Source organism: Pipistrellus hanaki (genome assembly GCF_964339955.1).
Source record: "Pipistrellus hanaki genome assembly, contig: scaffold_36, whole genome shotgun sequence".
In the NCBI taxonomy this organism is placed as follows: Eukaryota; Metazoa; Chordata; class Mammalia; order Chiroptera; family Vespertilionidae; genus Pipistrellus; species Pipistrellus hanaki.
This window is the reverse complement of record NW_028182296.1, coordinates 487,513-503,593: the sequence shown is the minus strand read 5'-3', so window position 1 is coordinate 503,593 and position 16,081 is coordinate 487,513. Positions and strand designations below refer to the sequence as shown.

Below are 16,081 nucleotides of genomic sequence, written 5' to 3'. Positions count from 1 at the left end.
GGGGGGTGTGCAGGAGGCAGCTGATCGGTGACTCTCTCTCATCGATGTTTCTAACTCTCCATCTCTCTCCATTTCTCTCTGTACAAAATCAATAAAATATATTTTTAAAAATATTATAAATCTAGACTTCACTTAATGTATTATTCAATATTTAAACTTCAAAAAAGGGTACTGGAGAATGTAAACAATGCAGATTAAATGTATAAGTATATGCTACAAAAAATATATATATTTATTTTTAAATACCTGCAGAGTTCAGAATCAGCTAACTCTTCCCTCCAAGACTGGGCACATTCTAGAATCTATGCCCTGTAGGACTCATTACCCTGCTTGCCAAAAGCAAGGTCCACTTCATGTAGCCCTAGTACTGGCCTTAGGATCCTGGACTTAGTGTCAGCTAAAAGTCCCCAGGTCCAAGGGCTACAAGAGCGGCTCACAGTACCGAGACTCTACCATCTCAGAGGCCAGAGGTGTGTGAGGCCTGAAATAAGCTCCACAAACCTAATCAATTTTGCATTTGCAGGAATTCATGGAATGAAAATGGTCTGTTGAGAGCCTGGAAAACACCTCCAGGTTCTATGGGCTCAGGCTGCTCAGTGCCCTTGCCCAGCCCTGAGGCCAGGTGCCCTCCTGGTGCCTGTATGATCTCAGGGCTCAGTCCTCAGTGCTCACTCTTCCAGTTCCCTTATCATTTACAGGACTTCTACTTCCTGTCCACAGCTGCTGTCCTCTTTCTCCTAGTCTGTTCTTCCTCTGAGCAATGTCAGGAAAAGTTAGAATCCTTCCTCAGAAAATGTCCCTCTTTAAAAAAAAATAAAAAAATTAAAAAATAAAAAATAAATATATATATATATTGTATATACACACACATATATACATATATATACATATATATGTGTATATATATATATATATATATTAATGATTTTACACAGACAGGAATTGAGAGAGATGAGAGTTTGAGACATCAAGAGAGAAATATTGATCAGCCTCGCCCTGCAAGCGCCCACAACCACGGTACATGCCCTTGACTGGAATTGGACCTGGGACCTTTCAGTCCGCAGGTCGACGCTCTATCCACTGAGCCAAACAGGTTTCGGCAATATCCCTCTTTTTTTCACAACCATCTGTGGCCCCAGCGTTTGAAAATGAAAGTGAAACTCCTCATCACGTTGTTGCCTTAGTTTACACCCACTATGGGCCTGGGTTCCTGAATCCTCCCAGCTCAGTCCCACCATCGCCTCCTTACAAGGTGGCACTGCCGCCTTCCACCCTCTTCCCATCACCCATGTATCACCAGGAGGGACTCACCATCCTGAGCACTGAGACCTGGGCGGCAGAACCTGAGAGGCTCACTCCCCAGGCTGGAGGGTTCAGGGGTTCAGGCTGCGGGGACGCTGTGAGCAGAGAAGTGTAGGGAGGCACGGAGACGCCAATCTCGGGCTGTTGGGGCTCCAGGCGCCTCAGATATACCCTGCACCGCAAGAGCCTTGGGTCCTAGGCCTCCTCTGCCTCCTACTTCTCAGGACCAGTGTGCTGAAGCTGTGAGTCCCCAGAAGAACCTGCTGTTTAAAATGTCCACCACGAGGACGAAGGCGGAAGTCCTGCCCTAACCGGAAGCACTGGAACAAAAGTGTCCTTTAGCTCCACCTATGTTACCGCAATGCTTTCTAGGTAATGTAGTTTTCTCAAACGCCAAGGAGAGCTACCATCCCAGCCAATTAAGTAGGTGAATAAAGGTGATGTGGTTCAGCAAGTGACCCTGGGGAAGGACAAGATGGGGCCAGAGGCTTGGTTCACTGAAACAGACTGGCAGATCTCCCAGGATAGAGAACTGGGAGAGATCCCCTATAGAATATATGCACAAGCAAAAAATGGGAGACATCTGTAATACTATCCATGTTAAAAAATATTCTTTTATTTCATTTTAGCCCTAATCGGTGTGGATTAGTGGAAAGAACATTGGGCTAGGGACTCAAGGGCCGTAGGTTGGATTCTCATCAAGGGCATGTATTTTGGTTGTGGGCACATACAAATAGGGAGTGTGCAGGAGGCAGCTGATTGATGTTTCTAACTCTCTTTCCCTCTCTCTTCCACTCTGTAAAATATCAACAAAATGTTTATTTTTAAAAATACATTTTTATCTTAAATAATACAGCGCACCTGGTATGTCTCAATGGTTGAGCACTGACATATGATCCTTGAGGTCATGGTTCTATTCCTGGTCAGGGAACATATTTGGTTTATAGGTTTAATTCTCAGTTGGGTGAGGGTAGGGATACACAGCAGGCAGCTAATCAGTGATTCTCTCTCATCATTAATGTATTTATCTCTCCTCTCCCTTCCTCTCTCTAAAATCAATAGAAAATATTTTAAAAGTATATACATATATGCATAGTACATGCACAAAGCCAAAATGTCTGAGTGTCTAGAAACGGTGAAGGCAGGGTAGAGGAAGGCAAAGGGAGATGAGGATGGGGGAAATTGGGTCTGTGTGTAATAGAGCCAACAATAAAAAACATAGCTTGCCCATGTGGCATGGCCCAGTGGTTGGGCATAGACCCATGAGCCAAGGTATCTCTGGTTTGATTCCAGGTCAGGGCACATTCCTAGGTTGGGGAGCTCCATCCCTGTCGGGGGTATGCAGGAGACAGCTGAGCAATGATTCTCTTTCATTACTGATGTTTATCCATCTCCCCCTCTCTCTAAAATATTAACAAAAGAATAGCATTAAAATTGATTTGACTAAATTTTAAAGCTATCCTCTTATTTTTGGCCCCAGCTTTGCTCCCACTTCAAGGGATATATAGTTCATTAAAACAGGCACCTTTGGGGATTTTGTTGGATAACCTCTGGTGCCTCTTTGCTTTTCTCTCTTTGGCTTAGGATTCACTTCAGGGGCAATGTCCGCAGGCTGCTAAGGCACAGAACACATTCATCCTCCTTCCAGACTTTTATTTGTTGGGGTTGTCCCTTTCACTTTATTCTTCCTGATTCATACTGTGGTTGGCAGAATAATGGCCACCAAATGTTGCCTGCAGTGGCATCCGCCTCCTGAGAAGCCAGGTGTGTTCTGAGGGTGGGGTCTTCCCAGAAACAGCTGGGGGCTGGTAGGACTGATGGAAGTGGGGGTGTGGCATGGAGGTGGTGCCAGCTCTTCTGTGAATGGAACCAAGTGGAGCCTGCAGGCCAAGCTGAAGCAGTACCTGTGGACCATCAGTAGCACTCACAGCCAACCAGGCCACATGGGGAATAGAGGAAACCCTACAATAGGCCCTGCCTGTACCAATCCAGTCCCTGCTGCAACAAGTCCTCTGCCACCTAAAGTTGCTACACATTTAGGGAGGGGAAGCAGTCTCTATGCCCGAGGCCGAGTTCCAGGAGGCCAGCAACACTGGTCCTTTGGTGCCTGTGCTGTCCTATTGACATAGACCCTGCAGGACTACTAAGGGAGCCAGTCCCCAGTTCTGCCATGCCTGCACTGCTGATTGACTGTAGTCATAGGGCCAGGAAGAGGGACCAAGAAGTCTGCCTTCCAGCTGCTTGCCAGTCACTGCTGCGACTGGTTAATCAACATCAGCTCCCTCAGTTCTCTAACATAGTGGTTGGACATCCGATCTTTGTGGCTGTTATGGACCCTAGGTTTTACTTATTTATTATTTGAATATATTTTATTGATTTTCCACAGGGAGGAAGGAAGAGGGATAGAGAGCTAGAAACAGAGATGAGAGAGAAACATCGACCAGCTGCCTCCTGCACATCCTCTATCAGGGATGTGCCTGCAACCAATGTACGTGTCCTTGACCGGAATCAAACCTGGGACCTTTCAGTCCACAGACCGATGCTCTATCCACTGAGCCAAACTGGTTTCAGGAGTTATGGACCCTAGGTTTTTATATATTAGGATAAAAAAATAATTCTGTGTTTTGCATAATCACAACTATAAGCATACTTTTACCCCACCATGGGTGTGGGTAACAGAGAAGTTTCTGGCACAAGTAATGTTTCTGAGCTTTATTCCCATGTTCAATCTCACCAAATAGTCCACATTAGAAAAGTGCTTTTTGTTGCATGCCAATTATACATACACCTTACAATGTGGTCCCAATTAAACCATACATATCCCTCTGTTGTTAGAAAGTAAAAATGGCACCTCTATATAGACATGACCGTATCTCTCCTCATTGTCTGAGAGAATCACTGTTGCCTCTGTGGCAGCAAATATTGTCCTGAAGTAAAGACTACTGCCATCAGAATGATCAGGAATGCTGAATTGTCCCAAAACACAAAACCTGGGTCTAATTATGCGAGGATACTTCCTCCAGCTTTGATTTCCTGTTTGTTGTGATAACCTTGAGGTGAGCACCATAGAGGGGCCCAGGGAATCCCCAAAACCATGAGATTCTTTTCACAACCAATCACTTCAGCTACAAAAAGAACAAACAAGCCTCAGGACTGGGTCATTTGTGGGTAATGGTCAAAAGAGGCAGTATATCATACAATATACTGCTATCTCTTCTACTCACTAGGAAAACAGTGTTTGTCCCAATATTACTTGCACTTCACAGTGTTACAACAAATGAGACCAGCCTGTGAAATTTCACACATCATGGCTCAGGGCTTCTTTGCAGTATGTAAGACATACTCTGAACAGAGAATATAATTCATATTGTTCACAGAAGCACAACAAAGGACTCTTCTTATGGGTGACCATTCACCTCACAGGCAGCAGGTTAAAAAATCAGAATAAAAAAGTCATGCAGATTTTCATTAAAGTTCTAGGTCAGCAATACAAAATAAACCAATATTGGCCAAAGAGTGATTTGACATTTTCTTTCAACTATAATAAAGGCATTTAAGTAGATGAAATATACCTGAGCACTAGACGTCCTTGTATGCCGCACTGACAATTTTCAACAGAGTGGGTGTCAAAGCCATAGGATATCTATGGGGCTGAGCTAAATGTATTTTTATCTCTCTATGGCCAAAGAGAAATGCTGGCCATAAAGGTAGTGTGAGTGATTTGATACTGGTCTTGTCAGGAAATACCCTCAGATTTTTTCTCAAAGACACCAAATACATGGCATCATACTTCACCCCCTTGACCCCAATTGCAAGGTGCTGAGGCCATAGCTTTGCACTGCCTGTTACAGAGTTCTTTGAACAACACTTCTCTCACACAGCTTCATTCCCAGAGGCATAACAACAAAGGTAATACAAATTTGCTATGGTGAGGACAAATTGTTTTCTAATCACCTTTCCCCAAAAAATTATAGTTCACCATTTCCATAATCTCTTACCTCTTATCCTTCTCCTTTACCCATGCTTTTGGAGATTTTGAAGCCTGGGTAACACTGATGTATGCTATCTCACTTATGTTAACCACTGTGTCATCCCCAACAACAAAAGCAGGTGGTTAGTTAAATGGCACGTAAGCTTTGTAACTCAATGTAGTGCCAAAACACCCCTTTTATAGGCAATTACCCTAAAATTCACCTCATTGGATCATTCAAACACCACCAGAAATGGACTTCTCTCTTATGTCAGTATCAGGGTGCCATAGCTATCAATTCACATTCCCTCTTCAAGTGGACATCACTCTTTACCACATCTGGCTCACACCTGCACTCCCTCAGTCCCAGCCCCCATAGTCCTCTCCTTGGCCTACGAGTTATTACTTGGCATGTGTTGTTGTTCATAGAATGCTTTCCACATCTCTCATTTAACCACCACTCAAGTCCCAGCCCCGATGTTCCCCTGCACCATGCCCAGTGAGTCTCACAGATTGTCACTCAAGCCTCTAAGCTAATCCGCAACACTGACTGCACCTTCTCACAGCCAGGCTACACCAAGGGTTATGAAAAATCCTGGTAAGTGTTTAGAGAAGTTACTATCTACCAGCCCTGGTCACATCTGTTTGAATAATTATTTAGCCTCCAGTTAATCTCAGGTCCACTCATTTTAAAAGGCCTTGACAAAAAAAAAAAAAAAAAAAAAAAAAAAAAAAAAAAAAGTCTTGACCACTGCAAAATGATTACCTCTCCCCAAACTCTACATGACAACTTATATCCCTCTTCTGTGTTGTGACACCCACCTCCCACAAACAGTGGGCCCAGCAGAAAAGCCAGTTCTCAGGCTCACATTGTCCCTTCTGAGTTACTACTACCATTACCATCCTGACCATGACTTGCTATATTAAAGTAATTTATAGAACTGGCTGACGTGTATCAGTTGGTTGAATAGAGACCCATGCACTGGTGAGGTCACACGCCCAACCCATGAACCAAGGTATCTCTGGTTTGATTCCAGGACAGGGCACATAACCAGGTTGGGGGCTCCATCCCTCTAGGTGGCACACATGAGGTAGCAGATCAAGGGTTCTCTCTCATCATTTATGTTTCTCCATCTCGCTCTCTCTAAAAAAAAAATAAAAAAAAAAATAGTGTTAAGATTGAATTGAGTCAACAACACCAAGGTAAATGAGGGCATCACGTTTTCTTCCAAGTCCTCTAGGCAAAATCATGCCTTGGTCTGTCTTTATAGAAGATGTCCTAGGCATAGCTGTATTTGGGAACAAGAAGTAGCCTACAGTAGGTCTGCCTCAGTTTGGTCTGTGTTTCATTCATTACTTCCTGTTGGAAAAGATTTTGAGGGAACATTAATTAAACCTGGGTATAATGAAAAAATTGTAGGCCTTAAGATAGAACAAGCAACAGCAGAGAGATTAGGCGTGGCTCCTTTAGTTCTGTGAAGGAAAAGAGCCACATGCTAACCTGACAAGCTCAAGGCAGGCTTGCATGGCAGCCTTGCAAACTCAGAGACCTAAAATAACCACAAAAGATGGTTTGAAAATTAAATACCTAACTACAAACAGGTAATAATGGGTAGTCATGTCCTAGGCCGATATTTCACCTGAAGAAGATCAACTTAGATCTTCTTTACTGAGCCCATTTGCCTTCCAGCCTCTGAGATAACAAATTATATGAGATGTCCAGGTAACTTGTAACTTCCCTTTTTCTGGAGCACCTGAGGTACAACCAAATGGGGTTGGCACCAGGACAGATGCCTCAAATTCCTTTGTTATCATGTTAATTGTTCCAGCACTCACCTAAGTACACATCCATCATTTTACTTTTTATCCAATCCTAGGGGTTCCCAACCGCTTTGTTTTCTTCCGCTTTCCTTAGTCCATCACTAATGAATTTCGTGTTACCCACCTATGACCCTCCTTTGATTGCAATGTATAAATAGAAATGTAACCTGCCATTCTTCGAAGCATTATCTCAGTCCATTGAGGTTCTGCTTCCCGGCATATGTCCACAGTTTGGCTCAAATAAACTCACAAAAATTCTTTATAGCTTTCAATGGTTTTTTGTTCGTTTTTTTCGTTAACAGCTCTCTAGAAACTTTGTGGGAAATAAATGAGCCACAGGGAGGCTGCTGTTAGCTCACTGGGCATTCAGAGAAAATGTCTTGAGTGCAAATACAGGGGGGTAGCCCAGGATGAACTGCCACTGCTCATTGCTATTCTGGTTACAGGTCCAATCTTAGGAGAGAATTGCTGGTGTGGGTCAGTAGTTTACTGTTAACTCATGATCCTGCAGGCCAGTGATCGAATCCTGGTCAGGATACATGTTCAGGTAGATTGAACTTAGAAGTGTGTTCACAAGTGCTGTCTCGTCTTCTAGTGTGTTCTTCTTCTGAGCAATGTTAGGAAAAGTTAAAATCTTGCCTCAAAAAATGTCCCTGCTTTTTTACACAACCATCTATGGCCCTACCGTCCTGAGAGTGAAAGTAGAACTCCTCATGCAAAACCACATCTCATTTTTTTGTTGCCTTTACACCCAAAACAGGCCCGGGTTTTTCAATCCTCCCTGCTCAGTCCCACCATCGCCTCCTCACAAGGTGGCACTGCCGCCTTCCACCCTCTTCCCCATCACCCATGTGTCACACCAGGAGGGACTCACCATCCTGAGCTCGGACTGGGGCGGCAGAACCTGAGAAGCCTGCTTGCTCCCCAGGCTGGAGGATTCACTAGGGTCAGGCTGCCGGGAGGCTGTGAGCAGAGAGGAACCAGGAGGCACGGAGATGCCAATCTCGGGCTGTTGTGGCTCCAGGCGCCTCAGACACACCCTGCACAGCAAGGGTCTTGAGTCCTAGGCCTCCTCTGCCTCCTTCTTCTCACGACCAGTGTGCTGAAGCTGTGAGTCCCTGAAGAACCTGGAGTTCATAATGTCTGCCAGAAGGAAGGGGAAAGTCCCGCCCTAAGGGGATGTGCAGACAGCAAAATGCCCTTTAGTTCCGCCTATGTGACATGAGTGCAGAGCCTTCTGGGTAATGTAGTTTTCTCAACCGCCTATGGAATATGGGCATTCCTGCCAATGACTTAGGTGAACAATGGTGTTGTGGCCCAGCAAGTGACACCTAGGGAAGGAGAAGATGAGATCAGAGGCCTGGCTAACTGGGGCAGATTAACAGATCTCTGAGGGGAAGATGGGAGGAATGCAAGAGATCCACCAAAGTATATATACAGAGGTTAGTACTGAGACATCCATAATACTATGAACAATAAAAATATATCTATTTTCTTAAATTTTAAAATAATATATCCCTAGCTGGTGTAGCTCAGTGGTTGAGCCTCAACCTATGAATCAGAACGTCCTGTTTCTTTTTTTATTCTTATTATTAATTTGTAATTTTTTTATTATTTAAAGTATTACATATAACTCCTTCCCCCCCGCACCCCACTGAACTCTTTCCAGCAACCCAAAGCCTCTGCACATGCCCTCCACCCCTCCCTTGTAGCATATGGGTCCATTGACAATGCTTATATGAATTGGTTGATCCCTTACCCTTCTAACTCTCTTGAATTCCCTGTGAAGTTTGACAATCTGTTCGATCCTTCTATGTCTCTGAATTTGTTTTTGTTCACCAATTTATGCTATTCTTTTTTAAAAAATATATATTTTATTGATTTTGTACAGAGAGGAAGGGAGAGAGATAAAAAGCTAGAAACATCGATGAGAGAGAGTCATCGATCAGCTGCTTCTTGCACACCCCCTACTGGGGATATGCCCGCAACCAAGGTACATGCCCTTGACCAGAATTGAACCCGGGTCCCTTCATTCCCCAAGCCGACGCTCTATCCATTGAGCCAAACCGGTCTCGGATATGCTATTCTTTATATTCCACAAATTATGAGGTTATGTGATACTGGTTCTTTTCTGGTCAGTACACATCCATGGTTTGCAGGATCAATTTCCAGTGTAGTTGTGGAGTCATGCACGAGGCAACTCAGCAGCAAATCTCTCTCATCATTTATGTTTTCTCTCTCTCTCTCTTTCCCTCTCTTCTCTCTCTCTCTCTCTCTCTCTCTCTCTCTCTCTCTCTCTCTCTCTCTCTCCCTTCCACTCCCTAAAATCAACAAAAACGCCAAAACCGTTTTTGGCTCAGTGGATAGACTGAAAGGTCCCAGGTTCAATTCTGGTCAAGGGCATGCACATTGATTGCTGGCACATCCCCGGTGGGGGTGTGCAGGAGGCAGCTGGTTGATGTTTCCCTTTTATCGGTGTTTCTACCTTTCTATCCCTCTCCCATCCTCTCTGTAAAAAAAATTAAAAAATTAAAAAATTAAAAAAATCAATAAAATATATTTAAAAAAATAAAATCAACAAAAATATTTTAAACCAAGTATATACATATTTGCATAGGCCATGGACTAGAAGCAGCGGGGGCCTAGAAACAGTGGGAGCAGGGTAGGGTGATCAAATGTTGGAAATTGGGAACATTATAATAGTCACCAAGAAAAAATAATGCTGTGCACAGCCAGTGGTGCTCAGTGGCTGGGTGTGTATTCATCAACCAACATATCATTGGTTTGATTCCAGATAAAGGCACATACCCACTTTGGGGCCTCCATCTCTGCAGGGGGTATGCTGGAGGCAGCTGGTCAATGATTCTCTGTCATCAATGTTTCTTCCCCTCTAAAATTTCAATAAAGATTTTTCTAAAAATGAAGTGTTAAGATTGATTTGACTTAACAACAACAAAGTGATTGTGAGCCATCATGTGTTCTTCCAAGTCTTGCAAGCAAATTCATGCCTTTGTCTGTCTTTACACAGGATGTCCCAGCCATAACTTTTAGGAAACAGGAACCAGCCTGAAGTTGGTCTGCCTCAGTTTGGCCTATAGTGTTTAAGTTCTTGACTTCATGCAAAAAGGATTTCAGAACAGGACTTAGGAGATTTTTATTTATTATTTTTCCCTTTATTGATTAAGGTATTTTGTCCTTATCCCCTCCTATTGTCCCCTCACGCCACCAATTTTGCCCTCTCCCTTAGGCCCTTATTTTCTGTATCCACTGCTTATGCTTATAAGCATGTGTACAAGTCCTTCGGTTGATCACTCCCCCATACCCACTCCCTCCCCTACCTTCTATTTGTGCTTCTCTGTCTCTGGTCTGTTTTGGTTCATCACTATATGTTGTACATTATATTCCACAAATGAGTGAGATCATGTTATATTTATCTTTCTCTGACTGACGTATTTCACTTATCATAATCCATGCTGTTGGAAATGGTAGGAGTTCTTTCCTTTTTACAGTAGCACAGTAGTCCATTGTGTAGATGTACCAAAGTTTTTAAATCCACTCATCTTCAGATGGGCACTTAGTCTGATCACACATATTAGCTATTGTAAGTTGTGTTGCTATGAACATAGGGGTGCATTATCCTTTCTGATTCGTGGTTCTAGTTTTATGGGATATATTCCTAGAAGTGGGATCATTGGGTCAAATGGAAGTACCAATTTTAGTTTTTTGAGGAAACTCCATACTGTTCTCCACAGTGGCTGTTCCAGTCTGCATTCCTACTAGCAGTACACGAGGGCTCCTTTTTCTTCACATCCTCACCAGTGAAATATGGCGGCAAGCATACTTTTGTAAAAACTGCTCTTTGAATTTTAACCCTTCTAGTTTGGCTCTTGCACCTGATTAAACATGGGGGGGGAGCTATTTACCTTAGCTTTCAGGTGGAGACTTGGAGGCTAAGGCAATTTTCCCTTGCCTGGGACCAGGAGCACAAGAGAGTAATTCCCACTAACTCAGTAACCTTCAGAGATAGAAACTGTAGATAACCTCTGTGTTCTCCTTGTGTGTTATCAGCTATCGCAAGATAGGGCCACATTCCAATGTCCAGCAGGATGTGACTAGCAACGACCCTTTGGGCTGACCCCAGTCTTTAGAATGTAGTCTTTAGGATTTAGAATTTAGAACAAAGGAAAATTCCTGTGGTTTGAACCTTTAAAAGAGACTTCCTACCCCTGAAACGGTGCAGTCGTGTGGAGACCTCCTGCGTGTGGTGCTCTCATGTCTGTCCTGGCCAGATATTTCAATACATCTTTGCCTGCTTTTTAATTAATCATCATTAATTAAAGGAGGTTAAATTAATCATCATTTAACCTCCGGTGGTCTTATTTTGAACCCAGGGTTAGACCCCACAACATTTGGAGGCCCCCAGCGAGATACCTGAGAGAGAGGAGAGAGGGACCCCCCAGAAGGGCAGGAGGCTCTCCCTCTGACAGGAGGAGAGAGGGACTCCCTCAGAAGGGACAGGACGTTCTCCCTCTGACAGGAGGAGAGAGGGACCCCCCAGAAGGGGCAGGAGGCTCTCCCTCCTTTCGGGCATCTTAGCTTGAGACAAAAGCCACAAGGATTTATTGAAATCGGGGAGACTGATCTCAGGAGGTAAGGTGCCAAGGTTATGGTTGAGATATCAAAAGAGTAAGAGTCCTTGGAGGGCTGGATGCAGCTTAACCTCCAGGCTCTGGCCAGAGGACACGACGGTGTCCTCAGCCCAGGAGGACACTATGGTGTGTGTCCTCGGCCCCAGGTTTCCGGACAGGTTGTCTTGTGTTTTGTCATGTTTGTGTCAGGCCTATTTGTTTTGTGTTTTTTGTTTTGGTCTTTGTCAAAATGGGTCAACGTTTGTCTGTGTCTCCGTGTTCCCTCTCAGTGTTTTTTGAAAATTTCCAGGACTCCAAGAAACGGGCAGACGAATACGGCTCTGATGATAATGCTTTTGATTTAACCACTATTTTTCCCAGGTCGACGCTGCTCTGTAGGATAACTTTCCCCTCACAGTTCCTAGAGTATTAGTCTTATTTCCTTTGTCCAACATGAGTGCCATTTCTGTTTTGCTGAAACATTGTAATGTTACTTGTTTACTGAAAAGGTATAAGTACAAACGTTTGTTTGATATTTTGTTTATCTGCTTAGGTATAATTATTTGTTCATGTAAGTGTGAAAATCTCTGAAAAATAAAAAAAAGAAAGAAACCTTTTAATTGGCTAAAGCTGAGTGCTCTGACAGCTAGCAAACCGCCCTGTGTGGCCACTGGGATTCCTTTTTCCCAGGGGTGCTTTGCTTTCTGTCAGAAGGGAATCAGCCCACCTAACAAAATTTATGTCTATGTTTATTGATTTAAAGGTATGAAATTGTAACAATTGTGGTACAAAAGGTTAAAATCAGAGACCAAATTCTAAAGTTAACTATTTACAAGAAGGAAGCTTGAGCTGGCAAAGTCACCAAGTCTGCCCAGCAAGCTCAAAAACTAAATGAATCTTATTTCTGCCACCACCCAGTCTTGATCAGTGGTGGAGGGATGGTTTCAGAACTGTTTGTCTCAATTGGCCATTTAAATTTAATGTGGTTAATGATTACAATACATTGTAAAATCTTTAGAAGAAAAGGAAAATATTTTGAGGGCAACTTGGTCCTTATGTGTGTGTGTCAACTCTTAAATTATAGTTTTAAAAACACACGCAGAAGAGCTTTTAAGAAAGTTCAGGGAGTTTGATTGCAGTGTAGCAGTCACCGGTTCCCCCACGGCACCTTCACTAGCAAGAGGCAAGCGGCAGACTGCCAGATGAAAATGCCCTGGTGGAAGCCACCTCCTTTGCCACCTGGGACCCACCTCCACCCACCTTCAGGGGTTGTTTAGAGTAACTGGAGGCAGCTGCATCCAGGAGAGAAATTCCTTTGTGACCCCCTGCACCCCAATGAGACCCCCAACCCCCTAGTGACTGCTTGGACACTTTTCACCGTGTTCTGTTAGGGGGCTTAAAGGCACAGTTAGAAATTCTCCCATTCCCCTTTCCAGGCTTATCAGAATCTGAGATCTCTATCTGTAGGAAGAATGTGGCAGTTTAAATTTCAAGTGGCTAGAGGCCTGGGAATAGAGTGGTGGACCTGCTCCCTCCTCCCTCTGCCTTTTCTAAATATTTTAAAATAATAGAAGGTTTAAGCATGGTTATACATTTTTAAAGGATATAAAAAAGGGTTTAAAGGCTAATGTAAAATAGTGAAAGTTTTTGTGAAGGTTGTACATGTAATGAGAAGGAGAAGCAGGGAGAGAAGGAAACAGCAGAAGTAGAGGATTAGAGAGAGAGAGAGGGAAAGAACGAGACAGAGACTTAGAAAGGGACTCTGGGAATCCGAGAGGAAAGGATTTAAACAGAAACAGAAATAAAGATTGGAAGAGAAAGTGATATGGGTGTATAAATGTGTGTGTGTGTGTGTGTGTGTGTGTGTGAGAGAGAGAGAGAGAGAGAGAGAGAGAGAGAGAGAGAGAGAGAGAGAGAGAGAAAGGGAGAGAGAAAGGGAGGGAGAGAGACATGAGCAAGAGACGGGAAGGGACAGAGATTAGAGAGGGAGAGAGACAGAAGGTGAGGCCAGAAGAGACAAAGAGGGTCTGAAAGAAAGGGAGACTTAGACTCCAAGGGTTTTTTTTTTAACTTAGAGGAAGAAGACTGACAGAACCGGGACTCCTTTCAATTAAGCCCCCAAGGGTAACCTTACAAGTAGAGGGCAAACCTATTAGTTTCCTGGTGAATACTGGGGCAGTCTATTCAGTCTTGACAGAGCCGATGTAACGTCCAGGAAGATATCAGTTCAGGGAGCCACCAGACAAACTCTTTTCCTTGAACATCAAGAAGGACTGTGGACCTAGGAAGGAAGATGTACTGGGGGAACACAGCCGCTGAACTGGACCAAAGTGGAACAACGGGCCTTTGAGGAGCTAAAGAAGGCTCTTGTCTCAGCACCTGCCCTAACCTTGCCAGATGTCACAAAGCCCTTCCACCTCTAAGTGAGTGAGGTAAGGGGCATTGCCAAAGGGGTTCTCACTCAGACTCTAAGTCCCTGGAAGAGACCTGTTGCCTATCTAAGAGGCTAGACCCTGTGGCAGCAGGGTGGCAAGTGTGCCTCTGGGCAGTGGCCACCACAGCATTGCTGGTGAAGGAGGCAGATAAACAGACTCTGGGCCAGGAGCTAGCCCTAACCACCCCATGCCATTGAGACCCTCCTTTGAGGTACTCCAGAGAGATGGATATCATATACCAGAATTACCCAGTGCCAAGCTCTTCTCCTGGACCAGCCCTGCATCCGGTTCCATAAGACACTGGCCATCAACCCTGCCAGCCTGCTTCCAGATGATGACCCGGAGGAACCCATTCATGACTGCATAGAGGTAACAGAGGCAATACTGACAGATGTCCTGCCATCATCACCAGATGAGGTACTGTACACTGATGGGAGCATTTATGTTCAGGATGGGATCTGATATACAGGGGCAGCAGTAGTCACCCTGGACCACACCATTTGGGCACAGTTCCTGAACTTTTGGCCTTAATCCAGGTCCTTTAATGAGGACACAGTGCCATCCCCCAGGAAAGAGGGTTACCAACTTCAGCCAGAAAAAAACATTAAAAATAATGAAGAGATTTTAGCTTACTTGAGGCCATCTGACCCCCAAAGGCAGTTGCAATAGCACTGCAAAGGACATCAGAAAAAGGGAGACAATTAAAGCCAGAGGAAATAGAGCCGCAGACCAAACTGCTAAGGAAGATGCCCAAAAACCAGTGGGGCCTTTACAAGTCTTAGGAACCCTGCCAGACCCTGACCTACACCAAACAAGAGAAGGAATTGGCTGAACAGAAGCAAGCCATCAAAGGACCAGATGATTGGTGGACCCTACCAGATGACAAACTATTGGTCCCAGAGGCTCTAGGTCGGACGTTAGATGCCCAGTTACACCAGGTTACCCACTTAGGTTATCACCAAGACTTCTGAACTTCTGTGAGGCAGATACAGGTAAATGGTGAGGTAGGGGTTCTCCCTGGGAATTCGGGCCCCAGAGAAATTCCCCAGGAGAGCATTGGGAGGTGGATTTTACAAAGATTAAGCCACCAGCATTGAGGTACAAGTACATACTAGTTTTTATAGACACCTTCTCAGGTTAGGTCAAAGCTTACCCCACTAGGACAGAAACTGCCTCTATGGGAGTCAAGAAATTACTCCAGGAGATTATACCTAGATTCAGGTTGCCAGTAGTCATAGAATCAGATAACAGCCCCACCTTTGAAGCCAAGGTTTCTCAAAATATAGCTCAATCCTTAGGACAGACATGAGCAGGACTCTAAAAAATTTAATTAAATTTGTCCTAGAAAACGGTGAAAACTGGACCACCTCCTGCTCCTTCACCCTCTTATGGGCCAGGTGTACCCCGTGCTGGGATAGGTTCCCCCTTTTGAGATCATGTATGGTAGACGTTTCTCCATTCTTCCCAAAGGTCAGAGAGAAACTGAAAGCTAGAATTCATAACCATTCCCTTGCTCAAGTCCTTACAGGCTCTGCAGTTTACTCAGAGAGCCACCCATAAGCTTGTTCCAGATGCACTGCCAGTGCCCACCGTGGATCCTATATACCCCTTCCAGCCCGGAGATTCTGTGTGGATAAAAAAGTTCACTGCCTAAGGACTCACCCTAACCTGAAAGGGACGCTACACTGTTACCCTGCTCATGCCCATGGCTGTTGAAGTAGACGGCACGCAGACCTGGCTACATCACTTCCATCTCCTGCACAGAAAACAGCCTGAATCCTGGCAACCAGCGACCTCACCCATGAGATCCCTAGCTTAGGCTCCACGCAGGCCAGGAGTGTTGAATGGAGAAGAGACCACCCAAGAGGCAGAGACCCCTACCCGGGAAACAACTCCATCTAGCCAATTGCGGAGTCAAATAACAA

The 16,081-nt window shown here is 44.4% G+C and overlaps 1 protein-coding gene across 2 annotated transcripts in view; it reads right to left on the bottom strand.

Annotated features, from left to right (window-relative positions):
- Window positions 1-16,081, bottom strand: part of LOC311615898 (uncharacterized protein) — a 285,140-nt gene that overhangs the window by 13,293 nt on the left and 255,766 nt on the right. Inside the window, exon 1 of one of the 2 annotated variants that reach the window (XR_014793825.1) lies at window positions 1,312-1,457. The exons of the other annotated variant lie outside the window; for it this stretch is intronic. The gene's annotated coding sequence lies outside the window, so the exon portion shown is untranslated. Of the gene's footprint in view, window positions 1-1,311; window positions 1,458-16,081 lie in introns of those variants that run through there. 2 annotated transcript variants of the gene reach the window in all.